The sequence below is a fragment of the Lepisma saccharinum genome, chromosome 20, assembly GCF_977018435.1.
Source record: "Lepisma saccharinum chromosome 20, izLepSacc3.1, whole genome shotgun sequence".
In the NCBI taxonomy this organism is placed as follows: domain Eukaryota; kingdom Metazoa; phylum Arthropoda; class Insecta; order Zygentoma; family Lepismatidae; genus Lepisma; species Lepisma saccharinum.
In genome coordinates, this window is record NC_139248.1 from 3,489,385 (window position 1) to 3,513,717 (window position 24,333).

Sequence of the window (24,333 nt, forward strand, 5' to 3'; positions counted from 1 at the left end):
GAAACGGGATGTACTAATGTACAACATACACTAATAAAGAACTAGAAATAGCAAACAATCAACACTTGGATTTTAAAACCTTCGAACCTGAATCATACTAGGTGAAGTAGGATAATTACATGTCTAACGTGAAGTCTGATGATCAAAATGCAAGAACGAAGTGTAAGCCTGTACTGAGGGCTTGCTTGTCAGGCTAAGTCAGACTGACAAGGGAGGTTATGTAAGTGTTCCCCTCCGATTTCCATGAAACTTGGCAGGTGTACAGAGGGGCCCAAAGGAAGAAGTACGTGTTTTTTTCATGGAAATCGGAGGGGGACACACGGGTCAGATCCCCACGTTAATTTGTCCTCATCTTGACATTTGAGGCAGGTTTTGCCCCCTAAAACAGTTTATTTTAGCCAAAACAAAAAAACACGTATTTCTTCGTTTGGGCCCCTCTATATACCTGCCAAGTTTCATGGAAATCGGAGGGGGACACAGGGGTCAGATTACCACTTCAATTTGTCTTCATTTTTGACATTTGAGGGGGATTTGCCCCCTAAAACCATTTATTTTAGCTGAAACACAAAAACACGTATTTCTTCCTTTGGGCCCCTCTATACACCTGCCAAGTTTCATGGAAATCGGAGGGGGACACAGGGATCAGATTACCACTTCAATTTGTCATCTTGACATTTGAGGAGGGGGTTTGCCCCCTAAAACTGCTTTTTAGCCGAAACACAAAAACACGTATTTCTTCGTTTGGGCCCCTCTATACACCTGAAATCGGAGGGGGACACTTACATAACCTCCCTTGTCAGTCTGTTCGAAGAGAGAACGAAAAGTTGCTCCTGACTATTTCAAGTCAGTCAAAGAGTGCCTCATCTCCTCTATCCCAGTCGCAGTGGAAACTTGCTCCAATGCCGATTCATCAAGTTTTGACTTCCTATTCTCTTAGCAAAATTACTCCCTGTTTACCTGTCTGCTAGTTTGCTGCACCAATACTCCAGGAAGTCTGTTAACACTTGACTTTGCATATTTGAAATACCTAAGAGGAGTAGGCAGCTGGTAAAAGCAAGTGATTGACCCTTGGACAGGTTGAAGCTTCTTAGAAAATGTACAGGCTTACGCTTCGTTACGCAGCATTAAGTTTTCAGAAAACTAAAATTTACTTTAGTTCTCCATGTAACCCGAAGTAATCAAAGTAGTAGTAACCCGTGAGAGCTTAAAAAGGTAAAGGTAAAGTGCTCCCCTGTGCTTAGCACCACGCCATGTAGGCGTATAGGGAGTGTGGGGGTAACGCTCCACACTTTCTTGATCCGGTCGTGAGTGGGGGTGATGTGATCAGCATCACGCCCCTGACCGCCTTTACCCCCCAGGGTTTCCCCCAGGTACCCATGTTATTCGACGCTGGGTGGGCGCCGGGGCCGCGTCCAGCGTTAGAAAAGTTCCCGGATTTGAACCGGCCGGGGATTGAACCCGGGACCTTTAGCATGGTAGTCAGATGCGTTGCCGAATATTTATATATATATATACAGGGTGTCATTTTAATGGCGCCCACGGACCACGGAAACGTATAGAGGACATCAAAACAAACAACTTTTCTCAGTAACATTTTTCTCGTTGGTGCATCGTTTCGGCGCTACAGTCGTTCAAAAAAGCCCGTTTTGCCGCCTGAATGCTGGCAACCACACACAACTTTTGATTGAATTTGTGATGTCATATCCCGTCGTGAAGCGATGCGTTCCAGGGTTGCCATGAACACACATATTCTGTGAAAAATAACATTGCTATAATCAGCCAAATTATGTACCGTAAATCAAGACGAGAAAACACGTTCTGTAACCTAACAGGAAGTAAATAAACTATACGAAAAATTGGTAGAAAGAAAATAGAATTCATGGTCATATCGAATTTTGTCAGCTTACATGTCAAGTATTTGCAAATCTGCTCTAGTTACCAAGTTGACATCTACAATTTAGTCTATCCACTTCGTCCTTCTGATACTAGTTGTCTGTGGCACACTGAACAGATGATAAAATAGAAATGAAAGAACTCAAAATTCCAAAGGTAAGCAACACATAATATAATGTATATTCAGGGCATTATGAGGAAAGTGAGAAAAATGGTTGAAAATACAGGGATATAAGTAGTACTAATACAAGCTCTCAAACGACTGTGTTTATCTATGCACGGGATACACATGTAGTAATAGTTTTCAACTGTGAACAGCACAGTATATTCGCTAATGATTCGTCATTAGATGTTACTGCGGTTGTACGTGTTTTAGCCGTAATGTAACAATGTGAACCTCGGATACTTCCCTTATCAGCACAAAGTACCACAAGGCATCTGGACACAAACCTGTAGATATTAACCTTGCAACGAGATTTGCAAATATTTGACATGTAGCTGGGAGTAAACAGCCACATGTAAGCTGTAAGTCCAATAAAATGTATTGTTGTTGATATTTGACATGTAGGCTGAGACAAAATCAGATATTGACACTTCATTTTGAATACGTTTTTACCATTTCTCATATCGTTGGTTCACTTCCCCCTTCCCCTGAGATGACTGCTGATCTTCTGGCTGGTAGGCTATGATGTTCGGTGTACTGGACGCGTTTCTCGCTTCGTTTTACAGCTAATAATGTGTTGGTAGTTTGTCATTTTTTACAAAATGTGTGTATTCCTTGCAACCCTGCCGTGTGCTGTTTCGCCGCAGGAAATGACGTCACAGATACGATCAAATGTTGTGTTGGGTTGCCAGCATCCAGGCGGCAAAATGGTCTTCTTTGAACGGCTGTAGCGTCGAATCGACTCACCAACGAGAAAAATGTTACTGGGAAAAGTTAATTGTTTTGATGTCCTCTATACGAATCTGTGGTCCGTGGGCGCCATTAAAATGACACCCTGTATATATATATATAAAGGAAAGCCTCTAATCGTAATCTTTCCCCATCACACTTCATTTACTCATATCATTTCACTCAAATTTCTCGTTCAGTACTTTCAGGACAGACAATCACAAACATCCGATCCGGGATTTGAACCCGGGACCCCTGGCGTAGTAGCGCGATGTGCTAACCACTCCACCACGGGGGCCGACATTGAGCCACCGCGGCCACCGCGAGAGCTTAAAGATTTTTCAAATTCTAGCATAAAGCATCTCATTTATCCCAGTTGGTTAATTTTTTAGTAATCCCAACGAAAACGTTAGTTGCATGGATTTTAAGGTGCAGCATGTTTCGAAAAATATAGTGTTTTCATACCGATGGTTTGAGATATATATATTTTAGGACATGAAGTCAAGTAAAATGAACACACTTTGTTGCACCTTCTTATGAGATTAGCACATTTATTCCATTTTCCATGCTTCAGCACTTCTTCCTTCCTTTTCTTCCATGTTTTGTTAAAAAATTGGACAGAAAGTTCAATAATTTTAACTCTTCTTGAACAGCTACATAAAATCATATAACTCTTTTTGTAGAACACAACGAGAGCTCTAAAATCATTGCAGCCTCAATAGTTCCCAAGATAACGTAGCAAAACCCGCGAGTGAAAACAACTTCAACAACACCTATTCGGCAGATCCACAGTTCTCTCTGAGGTCCGCGCGAATTATATACAGAAGGCGCAGAACAAGAGAATGAAGGCATTTTATCAGCACCTTTTCTTGCATCTTTTTGAAAACATTTTCAGAACATTTTTTTTCCTTTCCCGACCATAATTTTGCACCTTAAAATCCTTTCCCTAGTAATATTAAAAAGCAACGTAACGAAACAGCTCAACTAAACTAATTTTATCATCCTCACCCAGACGTGTGTGTTCCTTCATCACATAAATCATTGCCATACACATTGGAGTGAGTGAAACACTCTAGCAACTGCACATTTGAGACAATAATCATCATAATCCTCGATTTTAACGTTCATGTTTGAAAATGATGTAAAATTACGTGTAGAAAATTGTTGTTTCCTTCTTTGGTGAATTATTATGTAAGGTGGCAACACTTGCATGTAGATGACTAATATTTGCAAATATTAATTTAGCAATCTTCTCTTCTTTTACAGCTGAGAATTCTCGAGGCCTTCCATTCTGATTGGGCTTCCTTTCCGGACGCCGACGATATGGTGAGTACACACACGTGTAAAATAGTCAGTGAAACAATCTCATGACACTGTTTCTTAACTTTTGGTGTATCGATGTAGTTAACTGGTAATATTTTCTTCTTCGCTTCTATATGCAAGAAAAACAACAACATTGTTTTCGTTGAGTACTAAGTATGGAGCAGAGGCCGCGCATAACGGTACAGAAGGGGAGAAAGCGAGTGGGCCGAGCGAAGCAGTGCGCGCTGCTATAAACGGTTGGTAGTTGCAGCCGCGTTTTCTTTCACTTCCCCTCTCGCCACTACTTGCGCAGAGACTTGTTCTTCGTTCGCTTGCTCCAGAGACACTCGGAACAGAGTGTAGAACGCAAACTGAAAGTTAAGGGGGGAGGACAGGGTGGTAAGTAGGGGGCGCCAAAATCCACCTCGCCCAAGTGAAAATTTTATCTTGAACCGCCCCTCTCCCGGCTACCATGGTAACCAGTGCGTTGCCAGAAATTTCTTAAAAGGGGTCATGCCTAAACGCACGGCCATGAAAATAGGCGGCTGGGCAGAATTGCGCTGGTGCCAAGTGTAGGAAAAGGAAAGCGAGAGCGGGACAAAAGTCGCTGACTCCCGCGCACTATGTGGCAACGTCGACCGGGCTGCGTTGCCTAGTTCGAGCGTCAGACCGACCTCTCTCGTGTTATTCCTGACCTTTCGAGCAAACACTGTGAGTTTGTATCACACTGATTACGAGGACCAATTCTACAACGAGATTTTTTATTATCTTAAACCTCCGAACACATGGGCTTGTGCTCCGACGTGGCAACAGCGCGAACTTCTGCCACCCGCCTCATTTCATGGCCGTGCTTTAGTTTAGCAGTCACAAATTTTGAAATCTTTCCATGTGTTTTTTGAAAAAGGTGTTGTGGGAATGGGCCAAAGAAGAGTTACGAAACTCACCCAACAATCCTCCACGCTCGCCACTGGCTACAGTTCAGTCGAATGCAATTTCCCGAAGATTTTGACGGGATCTGCTCCCCCAAGGGTGGTCCCCCACCCGCCCTTTTCATCAGCCCGGCCCTGCGGGTCCAAACAACGCCCTCTCGTAACGATCTCGGGAACGAGGAATGCCGATACCGAAATGTGCGGCCCGACCCGTTGCCATGGCGACCGGTTTGCTTAATGTGGCCCACGTGACCGAGGGCCGAGGAATGTGACGCGAACGGAGTCGACGTTGCCGTGGCGACGGGAAGCTGAGATGCGCCTCCTTCCTCCGGGCGGAGCGTTGCCAACTGCGCGAGAAATAAAAGCGCCAGGTTATGTTAGGCGTGTTTTTACGTTGTTCATATTGGGCATAGTTTTCTACCATTAAGTTAGAGCGACAGTGAAGATGGATGAAAATACAGACTTACCACTGACATAATATTGCTTGCAAAGTTAGGGAAAAGCCATTGAGAATTCGGGGAATTTGGGAAATTCATTCAGAGTGAAAACTGAGGGAAAACAAGTGTTTTTTTGTTACCAGGATTTCATGATATTCCATTTTTTCTTTGTTTTTTCTTTCACAAAGCCGCCCGACCCTGTGGCCGAGTGGTTTGCACATCACGCTGCGATGCCAAGGGTCCCGGGTTCGAATCCCGGTCGGGCTTGGTTGTTTGTGAATGTCCATTCATCAATTTCATCATTTCATCACTCATCCCCATCTTCGCAAATTAGCCAAGAGGCACAAAACGCGAAGTAAAATAAACTAAATCAAATCAAATCAAATTTTTTCTTTCACAAAGCCGACTGACCTCCGTGGCGGAGTGGTTAGCACAGGGCGGTACGGGTTCGAATCCAGGCCTAAGCATGAGTGTTGTTTGTGAATGTCCATGCATGAAATTCATCATATCGTAACTCATCCTCATCTTCGCGATTAAACAAAACTGTAAGAAAAGTGAAGTAAAATAAACAGGGGTGAAAACTAGTCAAGTCATCAAAATTACTGTTTTAACTGACCAAAAAAAGAAAAACTGAACAAATACAGGTTTTAAATTGGTGTATATTACAACCATTAATCTGTGTTATTGCAACACCAGCAATGATGAATTTTGACAAAATGCGCGATCTATATTAACGGCCATTTAGATTCGAGTTGCGTAGCACTTATATGTTAATGGTTAGGGACCGGATAGTTATGCACTTAAAATACATAAAATATGCAAGCAAATATGTACTAAAAAGGTGCCAAATATGCAAATAAATATGCACTTTGAACCGGGGTTGTTAAACGTCCAGGAACCCATGAATTCTAATGGGTTCTATTGGTTTCCGCTGCTGGACCGGAATCTTCTTTTCTCGCACAATTTAAATTCGGTCCAAGTTGCGTATTGTTTAATTAAAAAAACGTTCCTGGACCGAATTTAAATTGATCCGAAAAAAAAGGTTCCAGGACCGTATTTAAATTGATCTGGAAAAAAGGTACCTGGACCGAATTGAAATACTTTACAGGTAAGAAGTTCTTCACGGTCCAGAACCCGTTTACGCTTGCTGATTTTCTATCCTGGACCGGAATAGAATTTATTTAAAATTCCTGGACCATTAACAACCCGGCATTGAACAACTCCTGAACTTTTAAAACTGTTTTCTTTCAATTACCGCAAAAACGTCTTCAATAAATTTCGTCATATTTGAAACACATTTTTGTTCCTTACTGTTATGCGTGTTGGAAAAGTTGCAGGATTAAGTTAAATATCAAATCTGAGATATAGTTATTTTGGTTTGTCTAACTTGAGAAATTTGTTCCATGAAAACAGGATGGAAATGCTGGTAATATGTTTCTGATGTTATATATTTCTTACTTTTTGAATAGTTTCAGTACACATTTCTGTAGTTTTAATACATATGTATACGTATGTACAGTCAGCGGCAATATAAATACCCCAAAATACTCGCTTCCTTCCAAGGCGTTATGTGTGTTGCAACGGCGATAAGTGGATTTTAATAGCAATTCTCTTCAATGACAAGCTACCATCGCCGTAGAGTTATGCAACACACATAACGCTGTACAAGGAAGCGAGTATTTCAAAGTCTAGGTGCCCCATTTATATTGCCGGTGAGTGTACATATTTTACTGTTTTCTAGTACACTAATGTAGGTCATTTGTTGCATTTTATTTTTCACCCACTCTCACCCCCCCGCCGATCGGTGATGAACTTGGAGTTGAACCTCATTGGGAGTGTCACGAAAATAATGGATTCCATTCGCAACGCAGCCTGAATGTTAGACAACCCGAGAAACACTATCGTTGTGCGGGATTGCATATATTCACGGATTTCTGTTTGCACGGAATTTAATATCGGTGGTACTCGATTATTTTTACATGTCATCCCCTTCCCACCTCACCCCTAAGGATGCCAGGGGTGTCTTACCCCCATAGTATTGATTTCAGATTGCAAGTGATACGTGTACCAAGCTTGGTTGAAATTGCTCCAGGCGTTCGAGAGTAATGCCAGAACAACTAAATATACACACCCCCACCCCCACTCACACACACATCCATTGCTTATCCCCTATCAAACCACATGCCTCTTCTAGAATAACATTACTTTCATCTTCTTACAAGACCACCTATCCTCCGTTGTTCGCTGCCTGAGGATTTTGTCCTCTTTATCATGCATATCGTCCCTTTTGGTAATAACAACGAGACACTAGGTTTAGTAGCATTATGGTAGAGTTGGAATCACTGTAGCGAGGGCACAGAGGCTGTTTCCCAAGTTTCCCACGCGAGGGAGCTGGAGTCGCGTGATACAGAATGAAGAAATAGAACTTGCTGGTTCGAGACAAATTTGCAATACGGTTACACGAAGAGTTACAAACTTGTGTACCTTGTACGTTTCTCTTCAAGTACGACTGCAAACAATTTTCTACCAAACGCCAAACAGAATGAATGAAACATTCTCATGATTACTGGTAATTGAAAAATGTTCTTACTACTTGTGTCTCAGCCAGTGAAGTGCGTCTACGCGTATTCTACACACAGACTATTTTATACACGTAGATTACGTAATATATGTAAACAACATGGCGAAAGGTGATAACTTAGCAAAGGGCGTTGTGGAATTAAAATAAAATTATACTGCGTATCAGTTGCTAATGTGTAGGATAACTTTTCATACTCTTGCTTCCAAATTCGAACAATTTCTCACCTAGGAAGAAACCTAATATAGGAAATATTCTAGTGTTTTATGCGAAAACGACCACTCTTGCCTCACGACTGCCATCTGTTGTTATTTTTTGTATACTATTTAACTTCTTCCATAGTTGATAATAGACGAGACGAGAATTGTTGTAAATAGGGTTCTTTTCATTTCGTTAGGAAGCAATATAGTTGAAAATGTCACTTTCCTTTCATGAAACCCTTGAAAATTAATTTTAATGTACTTTAGATTTTATACGTAGTCTATGTAAACTACAATCCAATGTAACCTACGCGTAGATTACGTGTAGACAACGCATGTAGACGTAAACGTATAGTCTACGGCACATCACTGGCTCTCAGCATTGCCTCGTGTTTATTGTTTGTGTCGGTTTCAGGTTCACCCTCGTAAGTTCGTGTTAACCAATATTTACATACTTGTAAACAATATATACAGAGAGATCACAAAGTGGGCGCACTCCCTTTCATTTTCCACACTACGATAGTTCAAAACGAACAGAATGCAGATGAACGGAAAATCTTTGGTATTTAACACAAGGAAGGAAAATTTAGAAATAGCATTAAATATATATTGGGAAACGTTTAAAAGTGTGGAATTTAGTATATGTACGAAATAGCTAAAATATGTGCTGCAAGGTAATGCATGTAAAAATATGGAAAATAAAAGTAGCAATTTTCGAACTTGCATAAAACGATTCGAAAAGATAATACAAAACGACATTGGGCAGACCCCCGTGGCAGTGTTGTCGCGCTACGACGCCAGGTGCCTGGGTTCGAATCCCGGCCAGGGGATGGATGTTTGCGAGCGTCCATTCATCAATTTCATCATATCATCACTCCTCCCCCCCTCATCTTCGCAAATTAGCCAAAAGTGGCACAAAAAGCGGAGTAAAATGAAACAAATCAATCAATTAATCAAAATGACATTGATTTTCGTATCATATGAAGATATGTATTTACGAAGAAATGAAGGCTCAGTCGTTACCGATGACGATGTACCGCTATCGGCCGATACCAATGGTATTTGTTGGAATTTACTTTTCCGGTCTCTTGAAAAATGTCGCATGACACACGCACGGGGTCTATAGTTCTTGTCCAGTCTTACTGCGGGCGCCCTACATGCTGGCAAGAGAAGTGTAGGAAGACCAATCCAGCGCGATAAGAAACTCAGCAGCCTGCAGAACGAGGTGCGCGCAGCACATCCTCTCGCGACGTCGTAACTCTCGGCGCCACCGCCGTAGTCTGATTGGTCTGCGGCGTATTCCCCGCTCCCCACTTCCCTTGCAAGCATGTAGAGCGCTCGCCGTAAGACCAGAGAAGAACTATAATTAACGTGGAAATTTTGCAAAAATCGAACATCTTTAAAAATTTTCCACCAGTTTTGAGTGAAAAGGAACAGAATTTTGTGGTAACATGTAATTTACTATTCTGATATGATTGTCAAATATTTGAAAGTGAAAATGTTGGTAATGAAATTAACTTTTAGTTATTCCAGTTTTCAAGCGTCGGTATCGGTGAGAATATCGGTATCGGCTCAGCTCTAATAAAAATGCGTTCCCGTGCGACTTGTTACCTTAATCGACACCCATGCTTAGGACGAGACTCGAACCCAGAACTTTGGGTGTCGAGCAGGGTTCTTAAAGGTCCAGAAACCCACAAATTCTATTGGGTCCCGCTGCAGGACCGGAACATTTTTTCTCGCATAATTTAAATTCGGTCCAAGTTGCATATTGTTTAATTGAAAAAAGATTCCTGGACCGAATTTAAATTGAGCCGGAAAAAAATTCCTGGACCGAATTTAAATTGTCTGAAAGAAGGTTCATGTACCGTATTTAAATTCATCTTGAAAAAAGGTTCTTGGACCGAATTTAAATACTTTACAGATAAAAAGGTTCTTTACGCTTACTGATTTTCTCTACTGGACCGGAATTGAATTGATTTAAAATTCCTGGACCTTTAACAACCCTGGTGTCGAGATTATGAATCAACCCAGCCACGAGACGGCGCAGGTGTCATAAAATATACCTCACAGACCAGAAGGTTGCGTGGGGTTTGAGTTTTAGAAACAGGCGAGATCTTTGTGATCCCAGAGAGATGGAAAGCAGTGACCGCGGCGGATGCGAAATCAGCGCTCTCTGCCGGATGAAATCGATGACACGGAAACGCCAGGAGAAGGTCAAATCTCTCCCCCTCTCTCTCCGCTCCGAGAGCCATCTCCTGTTTGTTTATCTGTCAGGATGTCGGCGATAAAATAAGTGAACCTTGCGCTACGTAATCTGACAGCGGATCGAGTGCTTGCATCAGTGTTGCCAGGATAGGAAGTTAATTTGTCGCAAAAAAAGAACAAAAGTTGGGAACTAAACTGAACTTGTAACCTGCTCATTCCTGCATATTGTGAGTCGTCTCGACTCTAGCAATTGTAGCTGCTGAGATATGAACAAGTCCTAACTTGATATAACTTCTCTCACACTTAACTGGTATTTGAAAGTTTTTTTTTATTAAATTCCATTTTATCTTTGTATCTCTTGCACTATGTGTGTTGTTGATAAGGAATCCGCCCTGGGCATTGGTGTTCTTGGCGAGTGTTTATTCATCAATTTCGTTACTCATCTTCATCTTCACGAATATCCCAAGGCGGAGGAAAAGCAATGAACGAAATCAATTTATCAAAATCGATAAGGAAATGTGATTGATTCATTGATTGATTTTACTTCGCGAATTGTGCCTCTTGGCTAATTTGCGAAGATTGGGATGTGTGATGAAATGATGAAATTGATGAATGTACATTCACAAACAACCAAGCCCGAGCGGGACCCTTTGCGTCGCAGCGCGATGTGAAGGAATTGTGGTGACTGGACATCCGGCTATATAAGGTGACTTATATGAGTACGTTATGGCTTACGGATTCGAGTACTGACTTGGTTAGGATATTCCTACGCAAGTATAAATGGCAAAGCGCTACGACGCCAGGGGCCCCGGGTTCGAATCCCGATCTGGCTATAGATGTTCTGTGTGGGTGTCCCTTCATCAATGCAATCATTTGTAGCCCCTCCCAAACGCCCCTACGCTAGGTTTTCAGTTACATTATATTAATCCATATTTTATTTGTATCTCAGTATCGCACATGTAAGCTCTTTCATTAGTGTGAAACAATATGATTGGATATTTTGCAAATATTTCAACATTTGTAGCAGGGTGGATAAAAAAAACATGATTTTTATTTTAAAAAAACATTTTTGTTATTTTTTTTAATTTAAATCAGTTTTTTATTTAAATTATTTTTTTTAAAAAAAACATGCTTAAAATTGCTTGCATGGTTTTTGGCACAGAAAGGCTTTTTCTAGTAAAAATATACGTAGACACATTTTTCTGTTTTTGATACTGTAACTACTATGGAAATATTTGTTGAGTTTGTTAATGAAACTAATAATAATTTTAGTAACTTTTCTTCCGGTAAAACTAAAACATTCTGGATGTACTCTTTAATTGTACTTAAAATATTAACTTAAATATTTTTAGTCTTCTGACCTGAATTTTGGAGATTTTTTTAATGATAGTTCGAAAAATATCAGCTGCCATGTTTATTTAGTTTACTGATATTGACACTATTTATGGTTTACATAATTACTATTTTGTATATTTTTCTACACAAAATGTTTCCTATTCTTACCCATAAAATTATTGAATTTTAAATCAAGAGAAATCTGTGTTTACACTTCCTTTCGTATGAGCTTCACACCATCAGTGCATCCTTTATTTTCCTATCTTACAACCTAATAACCACCATCAAATGATTACGAGAGTACTTTCACCAGAAGTGTTTCTAATATCTACAAAATCCTAATGTACATTATTCTTTATTATTTAGAGTGATTTAAATCAAACTGATTTGAATCAATCCCCCCTGATATGTAGCATTGATTAGAAGAATGCGACCACAAGATCTAGCGATAAAGTGTGTGAGTTGGCAACCTTGTTCGGAGAGGAAGATCTTGCACGAAGACCTCTCCGCGGCCATCACCTTTCTGATAGGCGCAGACACTTCGATCCCCTCCCGAGAGACCTTAAGCCGCGACATCCTTGATGTTTCCGCTACGGGATTTATCCTATGTTGGTATTATCCCTTTTCTCACCTCCCCGCACAAGCGTCAGGACGGCTGAAGGAGCAGGAAGTGGAAGATGAAAGTAATGGAGGTCAGAGTGGCCCTGTCATAATAATCATCACTATAACAGCTATTATTAAGTTTGGGAGTACAAAATAGAGCAAGACAAATGACAAAATTTGAATCAAACTCGGTTTTATGTACAGGGTGCCTCTAGAAAGGTAACCGAAAATATTATGTACAGGGCGAAAGGCATAACTGTATCGCCTTCTCCTCAGTCCGTGCTGAGTCACGTGGTCGTTCTTGCCGATAGCCTTGCATCGCAGAAGCGCTTTCCACACTGCAAAAGTTCTTCGAGCAGTGAATTTTCCATTTGCTTTTGAACATTCACCACCATCTCTCCCGCTTCTGAACGTACTCTTCGGTGCCATATATCTCCGCCGCTGCGGCCCGTAGTTTTGGTGGCCCTGCTCTAAATCGTGGCTTGAAAAGCATAGGAAAGTAGAACTAGTAGCCTCACAGGGCATTGAATACCTAGGAGAGATCGGTAATGAGGAGCCTGTTTGAGGAGACGCTCCGGTTATGTGTACAGCAACAATGACGTCATCTTCCATACTTAAATCATCACTGTATACCTATCCAAACTGCATTTATTACCAATGGTTTTGGTGTTAAAAATCTTTTATATCTTGAAAATTAACGCTGTTACACTTATTCCAAAAGCATGCGTTCTTCTTGCACAACCCTGTACCTCGTAAAGATTTAACGTTCTTTTATCGATAAATACCCTCGCAGACCATCGATACAGATCCAAAATTTTTTGCAAACGACTTCACAGCTGTCTTTTATCCATGTTCGTTTTTACTTCGTACAAAACTTTTTTCTTTTTACATCTGGGTAAACATTTCTGCATACTGAACATTCATGTAGAGCATAATTTTCTTCTTTAATGTTCACAAAATATCCACATGGACAAAGTTGATACTCGGTGTTAAGTTTCATGTTAAAGTCTGTGACTTTTCCGACACCCAGTAGATGTCAGTTGTGAGACAGTGAGCAGAAGAACTTGCAAATTAGCGACCATTAATATACGTTTTAATACTATTACTCACAAGAATTCGGTGTATCTTTATTGTATTTTCCCCAAGTGCCTCCAAAGTGACGTCATCACGCCCACCAACGATTGATCACTATTTGTAATTGACCCACCCGTATACACCCGCCTTGCAAGAATCTCTTAGCACGTGGCGGTGGCTGCTTCACATAGTAACCGCGTGTAAAGAGAGCCTTAGAGATGGGCAACCTGAATTACACCACGGTGTGACGGGATTGCATAAACGCTAGGATGAAAATACTGTGATTTGATTGGAAATGTTCTTGTTTATATCGCCTTCGTCTTTGGTGGCTATTTCTGTTGAACAGGGTGTAACGTAAAAAGTAGGATACACTAGAAAACAGGGTGAAAAATTTAGTGTGGACATATGACATACTTACGTAGATGCAGCAGTAAATGAACTGACGGTATTAATGATAGTGTCCTGCCACGTTGTGGGACAACAACAGTATCCCGGGAATCTCTGGAGCAAGCGAACGCAGTGACTCGAGAGGGCTCGACCAATGAGCACGTGAGAAGGACAGTGATTGTATGGAGGGGAAAACGCGACCGCGGCTATCAGTCGTTTATACAGCAGCGGACGGCTATACTCTGTCCTATACTCTGGAGCAAGCGAACCAGCCTTGCCAGTAGCGTGTACTGCTTCGCTCCGTCCACTCACTTTCTCCCCTTATCTGTCAGTATGCGAGGGCTTGCTTCACTGTCTATACTCTATTCCGGGCATAGAGTTTATACAGTTATATACGATGCTCCTCCAAGGCGATGGAGGCGTCTTGTCCGCCATCTTTGGAATACATTGACGCTCTATTTTTAAAGTTTAGTTTCTCTTTGAACAACCCTCGTACATATATTTTTCTCCGGCTCAAGTTTTTTGACACACTGTATATGCATCACCGCTAACGTTAGTATAATAAGATACTGCATACGCTTCAGTGCGTTCAAACACTTGAAAGTTGCTTGAACTCCGAAAATCTCCCCCACTAAATACATCCCAGGTTGCATGAACAGAGACGATGAAAGAAACATTAGCCCCTCCGGCGCAGGCGGCACATTGCAGACTTTCAACACACTCTGAACTTCCTGTTAACGTACGCATGGCGCCGGAGAGGAGGGGGCGACGACCCCCAACCCTCCTCTGCAAAGGTTCCTCGGAGCGTTCACAGAAAATCCCCCACTTTCGCAACTTCCACGTACGGAAAAAGCGACAAAGATTGGGAAAATTTGAATTACAAAAAACCGCCTCCACGGGACACACAGTTCGGGTTTTCATGTCAAAACAGCACCCCCGTCCCTTAACTCCCCACCCCCTCGGTGGCGGCGCCGCGAGAAGGATTCTTTCTCATCAATTTTTCCCACTCTTCCAGTTGCCATGGAAACCATAGCACCTGTAGGACCACTGTCAAAGCAGACTTTGCACAGTATTGTCAAGAACCGTCGGGCGTGAACCGCGTACCAGAATGGAAACCCCGAAATCAATTAAGAGGTGGAATTGAAATTTGGGATTCTGGAAAATATTCCCTCCCTTCGGATGTCATTCTCCTTTCGGAAATCGGGAGGAGGGTTTTTTCTGTCTCTCTCTCTCGGCAATCTACGATTTCGTTCATGTGGAGTGAGCTTAGAGCATGTGTGATTTTCGGTTTGTCGCTGGTTATTGCTATTAAAAGGATAATAGACTTCGCACCTCGTAGGCGCCAGTGTTGCCAAATCGGAATATGAAAAAAGAGCTAAGTTGGACCCAAATCATTTTGAGAGTAAGGTGAAAGTGAAACGACCTGTGCCAGCGTCCTAAGTCTCATCCGGTTGTCAAATCTTGTTCTTGTTTTATTTGAGTTCTGTGTACAGCGATTCTTGATGGTGACGCCATTACTTGTAGACGGTGATTTACCTCTGTATCCAGGACAAAAAAAAATGAGAGTTGTGTATTCTTCTCTGTTAAAAGAAACACAAATCTTGATGTTAATACATACTGTTCTGTTCTCCTATCCTGATTAGTCGACCTTCGTGGCGGAGTGGTTAGCGCCAGGAGTCCCGGGTTTGAATCCCGTCCTGGGCATTGGTGCTTGTTGTGAATGTCCCTTCATCAATTTCATCTCATTCATCCTCATCGTCACGATTTGCCAAAAGTTAAGAAAAGCGACGCTAAGTGAGAACTCTTATCTGCTAAGATTGCTTGGTTGTTGTGCAGCAATCACCGTCTAGGCTTACTCATTTGAAATCAAGCGTAAGTAAAGTCGAGATAATGTTCAACAGTACTATGTGTTAAAGTTTTACGAACATTTTTGGGACACCCTGTACTTATCATGTATATACCGGGTGGCCAGGATTAATGTTGCCCTATTCAGAGTTCTCAGGAGCCCGTTTGAAGAATTAGTTTGGGGTGAAACTTTCGTAGAGAGGCTATGGAGATCATGAAGAAGTGAATGCTGATGAAAAAAAAATAGTTCTAATTTTCAACACCAGATTGAAATGTGGCGCTAAAATCTGGTGCACAGTGAACAATATCCCCGGAAACGTTTCGCGAGGCCATTGATAACGCTGTCTTACGCTTCACGTTGACGGGGCGTTTCTGCTGCACAGATAAATTACGGTTGTTTTTACTGCAGCGCCCCAGTGTCACCTGGTGGCGAAACTTTCAACTATTTTTTTCGTCAGCATTCGCTTCTCCATGGTTTCCATAGCGTCTCTACCAAGTTTCACCGCAATCTGATGCTTCGAATGGCCTCCAGAAGACTCAGAGCAGGGATATTCTAATTCGCGGCGCCACATTTCAAGCTAGTGGTGAAAATTTGAACTATTTTTTTCGTCAGCATTCGCTTCTCCATGATCTCCATAGCTCCTATACCAAGTTTCACCGTTGCAATGCAATGCTTGAAACGACTCCAGAGGGCTCTGAATTGGGCAATTTTAAATGTGGCCACCCTGTACATCGTTGCTTTCCCTGCTGTGAGATTACTACAGGTCACGTGCTTTGAAGGGCATCCATTGTGTCGGCGATCACACGTAGCGACATCTGTGGAGCTGTTAATCGTCTTCCTGCTTTTGCAAATTCTCTTAGTGTCCAATTTCTTGACATGTAACGCATGGTGCTCTATACGTGACGGGATCATCCCGTTTGCGCGTCTGGCGGACGGAAGTAATCAATATCATCCTTTCTCTGTCGTCATTCTCAGACTCTTTCATTTCCTTCCTTTTATTCAAATTTCCTTTCTTCTGTTCCGGGACGCCACCAGATTTCCCCGAACGAGCAAACGTAATGGGATTAGCGCGGGACGGAACGAGCGGACAAGACAAAAGGCAAGTCGTTCGTTTGTGTCCGCTCCAAAGGTGGATTTTCCCCGACTGGAGGAATTAGCATGGACCGCGGCGCCGACAAAGGAAGCGCTGTGTTTGACAAGGAGAGATTGTCGAGCGTCCCCCGCACGTGACGATGCTGCATCGGGGACTGCTTTGAAATTACACTCTGTGGACTTTCCATGCGGTTTTATGTTTCTTTACACGAAACGTTGGATCTCTGTTTACGTGATGTGGTTAAGGTGAGCAAACAAAGGTGTACCCTGTGCCCTCAGGTACCTACCTATTGACCAAAGATTGGGTGAGATCCAGATGCAGGTATATTAGCGGTCAAAATTTTCCCATCTGATTGATTGATTTGCTCTATTTTACTTCGCTTTAGTGTCACTCTTGGCTAATTGAGTGATAATATGATGAAATTTATGAATGGATACTCACAAACATCTATGCCCAGGCTGGGATTCGATTCCGGGACCTCTGGCGTCGTAGGGCGATGTTCCCCCATTCGAGATCACCCACTTGAGATATCGAACCCAGTCCTCCGACGGAAGTCAGACGCACCAGCGCGGTTCGGATCAAATGCTATTCCTCGTCTTACAGAGTACAGTGCTGCAAGAAGAGAATTTCGCTCGAGCGCCAAATAGTTCACACGGACGACGCTAGATAGCGTACGCTTCTCTGCTCGAGCGAGTAACGCTCGAACAGACAAAACGAGCGGTATACGCCCGAAGTTCACATATAACCTTAATTTGCCTGGGGATTGTGGGTCCTAAAATATGGATGGTGAAGTGAAGGACGCAGTGAAATTCAAGCTTAAAGTGAGTGAACAAAGTCATCATCTCCAGGTTAAAATGTAATTTAGTCCATTTGCGTAACGTTATTGAATCTCACCGCTCGGATATCTTCATGTGATCACGGCTTTTGTTATAAAATCTATTCAGTGCAACGCACACAAGAAACTCAATTCCAGTTACAGAAGCGCAATAAGATCTCTGCAAGAAAAGTGGTTGAGTTATCTTTTCGAATAATGCTATTCCACTTGTAATAAGTTCCTTATAATGTTGATGCTATTACGCATTTCAGATGTAAAATGTCGTTTATATTTTATCGTTGCTCGTGGTTCCACCTAGCGTCCGAGAGAGGCAACTAACGCAGCGGAATTACAGAGACTTGTAAAACTGGAAGCATCGTACATAAAGCTTGCACGATGTAATCCATCTTGAAGAGCCAGAGGGCTTAAATTATTCCGAATTTGGCCCCTCGCCACGGGCCCTTAGCAGGGCAGGAGAAATTATGTTATTAGAATAATTAGAGGCGCGCGTATTCGCAATTTACGATTCCGCAAAGGGAGTATTCGTCTTCCGAATTTACAAACCACCTAATGGCTGTTTTTATTCTCTGCTCGGGAGGAGCAGCTCAGGAAGGGGGGGGGGGGGCTGTGGGGCATTTCGTTCGAGATGTATCACTACTATTATATACAGCGGAAGGAAGAGGTTAGGTGTCCTGCTTTTTCAGGAAGTTCTTAAGCTTCAGAGATTGCAACCTTATTTCGCCTAGATCGTTATTTTCCGTCTCCGAAGTTAGTCGCGACTATGCGGATGATGACAGGGTTGTTAAAGGTTCAGGAATGTTAAGAATAAATTCAATTCCGGTCGAGGAGAGGAAACCAGCAAGTGTAAACGGGTTCTGGACCGTAAAGAACCTTTTTATCTATATCCTGTCCCGGCTAGCTGTGGAGCGAGACCGCGCATAGCCTCAGAGAAACGAGGGAAATCTGTTGGTCAGAGCGAAGCAGTACACGCTGCTGGGAAGACTGGTAACTTCGGTCGCTTTCCCCCCTCCACGCAATTCCGTTCCTCGCACGTGCTCGTTGGTGGTGCCGTCTCGCGTCACTACTTGCGCAGAGGCTTGTTTCCGTTTGCCTGCTCCACAGTTAGCTGGGACGGAGTATACAAAGTATTTCAATTCGATCGGGGAACCCTTTTCCTGGATCAATATAAATCCGGTGCAAGTTCCGTATTGAAATGAAACAATAAGCAACTTGGACCGAATTTAAATTCTGCGAGAAAAACTGTTCCGGTCCTGTGGCGTACCCAATAGAAACCGTGCGTTCCTGGATCTTTTACAAAGCTGGATGATGATAAGTTGTATCATGAGGCAAATACAACCAGTAGCGTACGCAGGATTTTATTAAGGGAGGGTTATTTCTAAAACTTTCTCCGAATTCACATTACCATTGTTTTATTGTACTTTATTTAATAATAATAATCACAATTAATTAATAATACTTATAATTAATTAATTAATTAGCTGAATTACTACTAATAATACTACTAATACCACTACTACTATTAAGTACTAGAGATCTACATAAATATAGTATTTACGAAAGCAAAAGAACAATATCACTTTCTAGTCATTCGATTTTCATCAAATTCTGGGAGCATTTTTTTGTTTCTTTGTTACGAAATAATTGTCTGGTCAACGAGGTGAGACGAGGTGAGACATTTTTAGTGTGAAGAAAATCCATAAAAACAAGAAAATATATTAAAATAAATTAAAATAATCAAAGTATGGAACTCATCCAAGGAGCTGCGGTAGTCTGGTCGGCAGAGCGTCTGACAATCACGCGGGAGATCCGTGTTCGATTCCCGGAATTGGTTGGATTTTTTCCGGCTTCTTCTCCTCATAAATGTCCCGATAATTCACATCTGGATTGTCTCTCTGTTCTTGCCAACAAAACATTTTACAATGGTTAAGCTTATTGTCGTTTGAATTATTGTCTAGTCAACAAGGTGAGACATTTTAAAAGAGAGACATTCAAACATGCTGCGGTAAACAATGTGAAGGTGGACTGGTGACTGTTCTTGTCCGCCTAGCCTTTGTCTATACATTACCCGCTTACAACGAACCAAGAACTTTCTTTAGTTAATTCTCATTGTTGACACAAAAAAATACATGTTCATTGAACGTAGAGGGGTGGCTGATGGGGTTACAGCCCCTACCAAAATTTTGAGAAAATCAGAATTTTGAAATAAAAATCCGTTAAGAACTTTAAAAAATCAAAATGTGTAAATGCGAAACCTCCTTTAAAGTGAATACCGATTACCATTTTTGTCTTTGAATACAATTTTAATAAACTGCAAAGCTCCAAAAATACGAAATATTTTATTATGCATCCTGCCCTCCAAAACGAAGGCATGTGCTATCCACATTTACTATTCCAGCCCATCCCGAAAAAAAATCCTGCGTACGCCAGTGTATTGAACATTGTTGCAACTGAGATACAAAACAAGCTTTCTCTCTTTTAAATCATAGTTGCCCTTATATTTTATTTTCAAGAATACATGTTAATTTTCAAGGCTTTCTCTCTGAAAGACGCATGTGTTTGGAATGCTGTGCTATTCTTCGTGCTGCCTGGAAATAATAATTCAAATTATTATTATTATTATTATTTTTATTATTATTATTATTATTATTATTAGTAGTAGTAGTAGTAGTAGTAGTAGTAATAGTATTGTCCTAGATCTTTGACTGTGGTAAGTTGGCCATTTAATTATTTTTCCACAGCATTTTCATAACATTTCACAAGCTCAAGGGGGGGTTTAAACTCCGTAACCCCCCCTTGCGTACGCTACTGAATACAACGACACATCCATTCCCCATATCTAGATATTTTTGCACCCTGGCAGCATTGTTGTTGTTTGGTGCTCCCTCTCCCCGCCCACTCTCAAGCACCAGCATTTTTTGTGCGTTCCTCAATATTTTCTTCTTACAACATGGTTTGTGCTACAAATTTTGAAATGAGGGAAAGAAGAAAAATTCATTAAAAATAATACAGGTTATTTTTAAAGATTCGTAGTTTGCATTTCTGATTAAAACAAGTTTAGCATATTTCAGAATATTTTAGTTGTCTTAGTGTCTACACTATTACTACTAGTTTGAGAAACATGAAATTCCAGCAGTGCGTTAGAAGAATATAAGCCAACAAGTGAAACAAAAGAGTTGCAATGTGCAATTTGTTCTCAGTACAAAAAAGTATAATTTAAAAATTTTCAAGTCTGCTTAAAAAAATATTTATTTATCCCAATCTTCTATTAGACAGGAAAATAATGAATTCTAACTATAGTGTAAAATGTAACTAATTTTATTTACAGATATTTAAAAATATAAGTACAGTATACAAATTATAAAGTAAAATATTTTTACAAATTCACTATAATATGAACTTAACTCAAAACTTGATTATAAACAATACTTTTAGTTTCACCTCCAGGAGCAAGAATAAATAAATTGAACGGCATTGGGAGAGTCACTAATCATCTTAGCGACCCCGAAAGCTATAGATTCCACAGTAATATCGGTCGTTTTTTGATTATTTTTACATGTCACCCCTTCCCACCCCTAGCGGTGCCAGGGGTGTCTTACCCCCATAGTATTTCTTTCCAGATTGTAAGTGATACGTGTACCAAGTTTGGTTGAAATTGCTCCAGGCGTTCGAGAGTTATGCGGGAACAAACATACACATCCATCCATTTTCATATAGAAGATTTCACATTATTGTAAGTAAAATTTACAAAATATTTATTTTTTGCCTTAAAAAAAATTGTACATGGCGCCTAAGGCTTCAGCCCCTCTAGCCTAGCCCTCGCTACGGGCTACTGCTCTCGGCAGTATTCAAACTGGGACGTCTGCTTGTTTTCGGCAAGCTAATTTACAGGGCCTCCCCGATGGCGTCGTGGAAACGTCGTCGCCTTGTAATCAAGGGGTCCCGGGTTCGATACCAGGTGGAGACACATGGCATAGTGGTTCGGATCCCACTTTAAACTGTAGGTCCAGGACTTAAAACAACAAATCAATCAATCAATCTAATTTACAGTCTCGTTCTCGTTTCGATCTCGAGTGGATCTCGATCATCGATATAATACGAGATACATAGATTCGAAAATGTAATGAGATGCTTACTAGAACTAAACATGAAACAATGCACATAATCAATAAGTCGCACAGAAGGACAGTTTTGATTCCAGCAAAAAAGATATCGTTCTCGTCTCAGTTTTTAAACATAAAAGTTTAAAAGTTACAAGTGTGTGTCGATGAAAGCTATTGAATTGTCGCAATCAAATTTCATGAACTGGCCTACAGTATGATAAATGCGTAAGCTGTCTTCTGAAGATCGCACTTCCAAGTGATTGGTCGCGGCATCTAAAAGCATATAGTACCCAGTCCCTCACTAATGCTCTTACCACCGTCTCTGATTTTGTGTCTTGATATTCTGTTGCTCCTTTTTCCTTTTGACGAGCTTATAGGCGTTTGAGAGACTAATTTCTGGTTCTGAGGGATTTATCTCCCCTTGCCTCCACCAAACTACGCCCATGCTCGGTGAATTCCTTTTGAAAATTCCTAGAAACATTTCGAAATAATAGACATTTAAGTTCCTCGTTTTGTAGGTGCGCGCTACGGCCGCTAGATAGCAGCACTGAGCTCCGTGTGTATAAATTTTACACACTTCCATCCCCTTTTTTACGGCCACACCGAAAACGACCCAGGAACCACAGTTCATGCTACGCTGCTTTAATAAATTATCTCCTGGCATTCGCAATGTCAGCGCTATTAGTCTTTTATCCTCTGGAAATCCTCTCGCATCCATTAGACTGGCGAGAAGAGCCACATAGCACAGAGCAGTGGCAGTGAGCGACTGGCGAGCCGGCACTCGTCAGTCAAAAAATTCACGTCCCGCCGCCTCCCCCTCCCCGCCACATCATTCTCCGCATACTGTAGCTCTCGTGAGGAGGATGCCGGGAAATTTTGGGCTTCGCGTAGCCCCATTAGATGATGACCGTTGCTTGAATACTAAGAGGAAGAAAAGCTCCTCCGTCTATTGTGCAAGAGGAAACCTCGATTTCTCTTCCTTCGGGTGTACCACGAAGAAGGATGTTGTGTGTTGCATTGCCTATTGATTCGTCTAGCATGCGGAATATCGATTTTTATCCTTAAAACGTGCGCTAGTGTGTATAGTGTAATCAAAATATTGGGTCCCAAGTTAGCGCACGTTTTAAGGAGGGTAAACGGTATATGTATGTATGTAGGGTGATTCAAAAGTCCCTCAACACCCCCATAAAATGTAAAGAAATTACGCTGGGTACAAATGATCATGGTGGAAACAGTTTAGGTCTAGGGGAAACCATGTTGGTGTGTTCCAAGCGAACGTCCGCCATATTGGTCGCCGCCATATTGAATTCAACTCAAAAATTTTAAATGGGAAGGGAGTGATGTGATATATCAAATCAGGCTAGAATTTCACGAGAAATGCAATGGTGAAGGTTTTTCCGACGTATCGTTTACCAGCAGGAAGTTATGACTGCATGAGTGTAGGAAATGTCTCATTTTCCAGGTGTGAGAAAACAGTGCCAGAATGGTCCTAAAGCGTGAGGAACGCATCGAGATCGTACTGCTGTCTGGGGAGAGAAGTTCGCGTGTCATTTCAAATGATTTTAATCAACGACACCCCCAACGATATATGTCCCATGTGACAGTTGCACAATTACTCCAAAAGTTCCGGGAGACAGGATTGGCGACAATCAGGACGTCCCAGGACTTCCGCCGACGAAGAAGTGGCTACAGAAGTCCTGGCTTCATTTGAAAAGTCCCCAAATCGTAGCACACGCCGATTATCACAAGTATGTTTTTTTATTCTACCATCAATCGTTCGGATCTTGCTGCTTGCAATGCTATCACACCTGCCTCGTTGCAAAATGTTCTGCGAACGTGGGAGAAACGCATATGAGTGCGCATTCAAGAACAACAACATATTGAGCAGATTTTGTAAGTGTCAGAAATGGTTAAAGATGCATCGAAAAAACCTTCACCATTGCATTTCCCGTGAAATTCTAGCCTGATCTGATATAACACATCACCCCCTTCCGATTTAAAAATTTTGAGTTGAATCCAATATGGCGGACGTTTGCTTGGAACACACCAATATGCGATTGAGAAATTATGACTAGTAGCCTCAGCTCAAAAGTTTTCAGGTCACGTGCGCGAGGGATTAAAAATAAACCACAGGAAGACTGTTCAAAAAAATGTAATTACACCCGCCAAGAAATGTGTGATTAAGATGAGCTATCGGTACGATTCTTGGATTGTTTTTCTCCCAGCACGAAAGAACGACGAAAGAGTGTAATTGGAAGGCCGTGAAGAAGATTAAAAGAACTGGAGATATTGCAACTTTCTCTTGAAGAACATATTTTCCGCCAAAAGAATGTCTTGAATTTTCTGCGAAACGCATTTAATTAAAAATGCCAGTCTGAAGAAAAATTGAGTTTCTGTTGTCTTCTCTTTTTCTCGGTTATTTTTGCTGAGAATTTTACGAACACATGCACACATATACAAGTATATATATATATATATTATTTTACTAATATTTATTTAATCATTCTATTTACGTGCCTACACCACCTTGATCTTTATGATTTAATGACATTTGTGATGTTTACATTCCGTATTATTTTGAATTCTTTAGCTCCGCCCACCCACCCAGTATCATCAGTTACTTT

General features: G+C 41.4%; 1 protein-coding gene across 1 annotated transcript in view; it reads left to right on the plus strand.

The window, feature by feature from the left end:
* The window catches only part of LOC146003648 (dorsal-ventral patterning tolloid-like protein 1), a 596,739-nt gene that overhangs the window by 271,506 nt on the left and 300,900 nt on the right, over positions 1–24,333 (plus strand). The window contains exon 2 of the mRNA XM_083141997.1: positions 4,052–4,111. The gene's annotated coding sequence lies outside the window, so the exon portion shown is untranslated. The remainder of the gene's footprint in view (positions 1–4,051; positions 4,112–24,333) is intronic.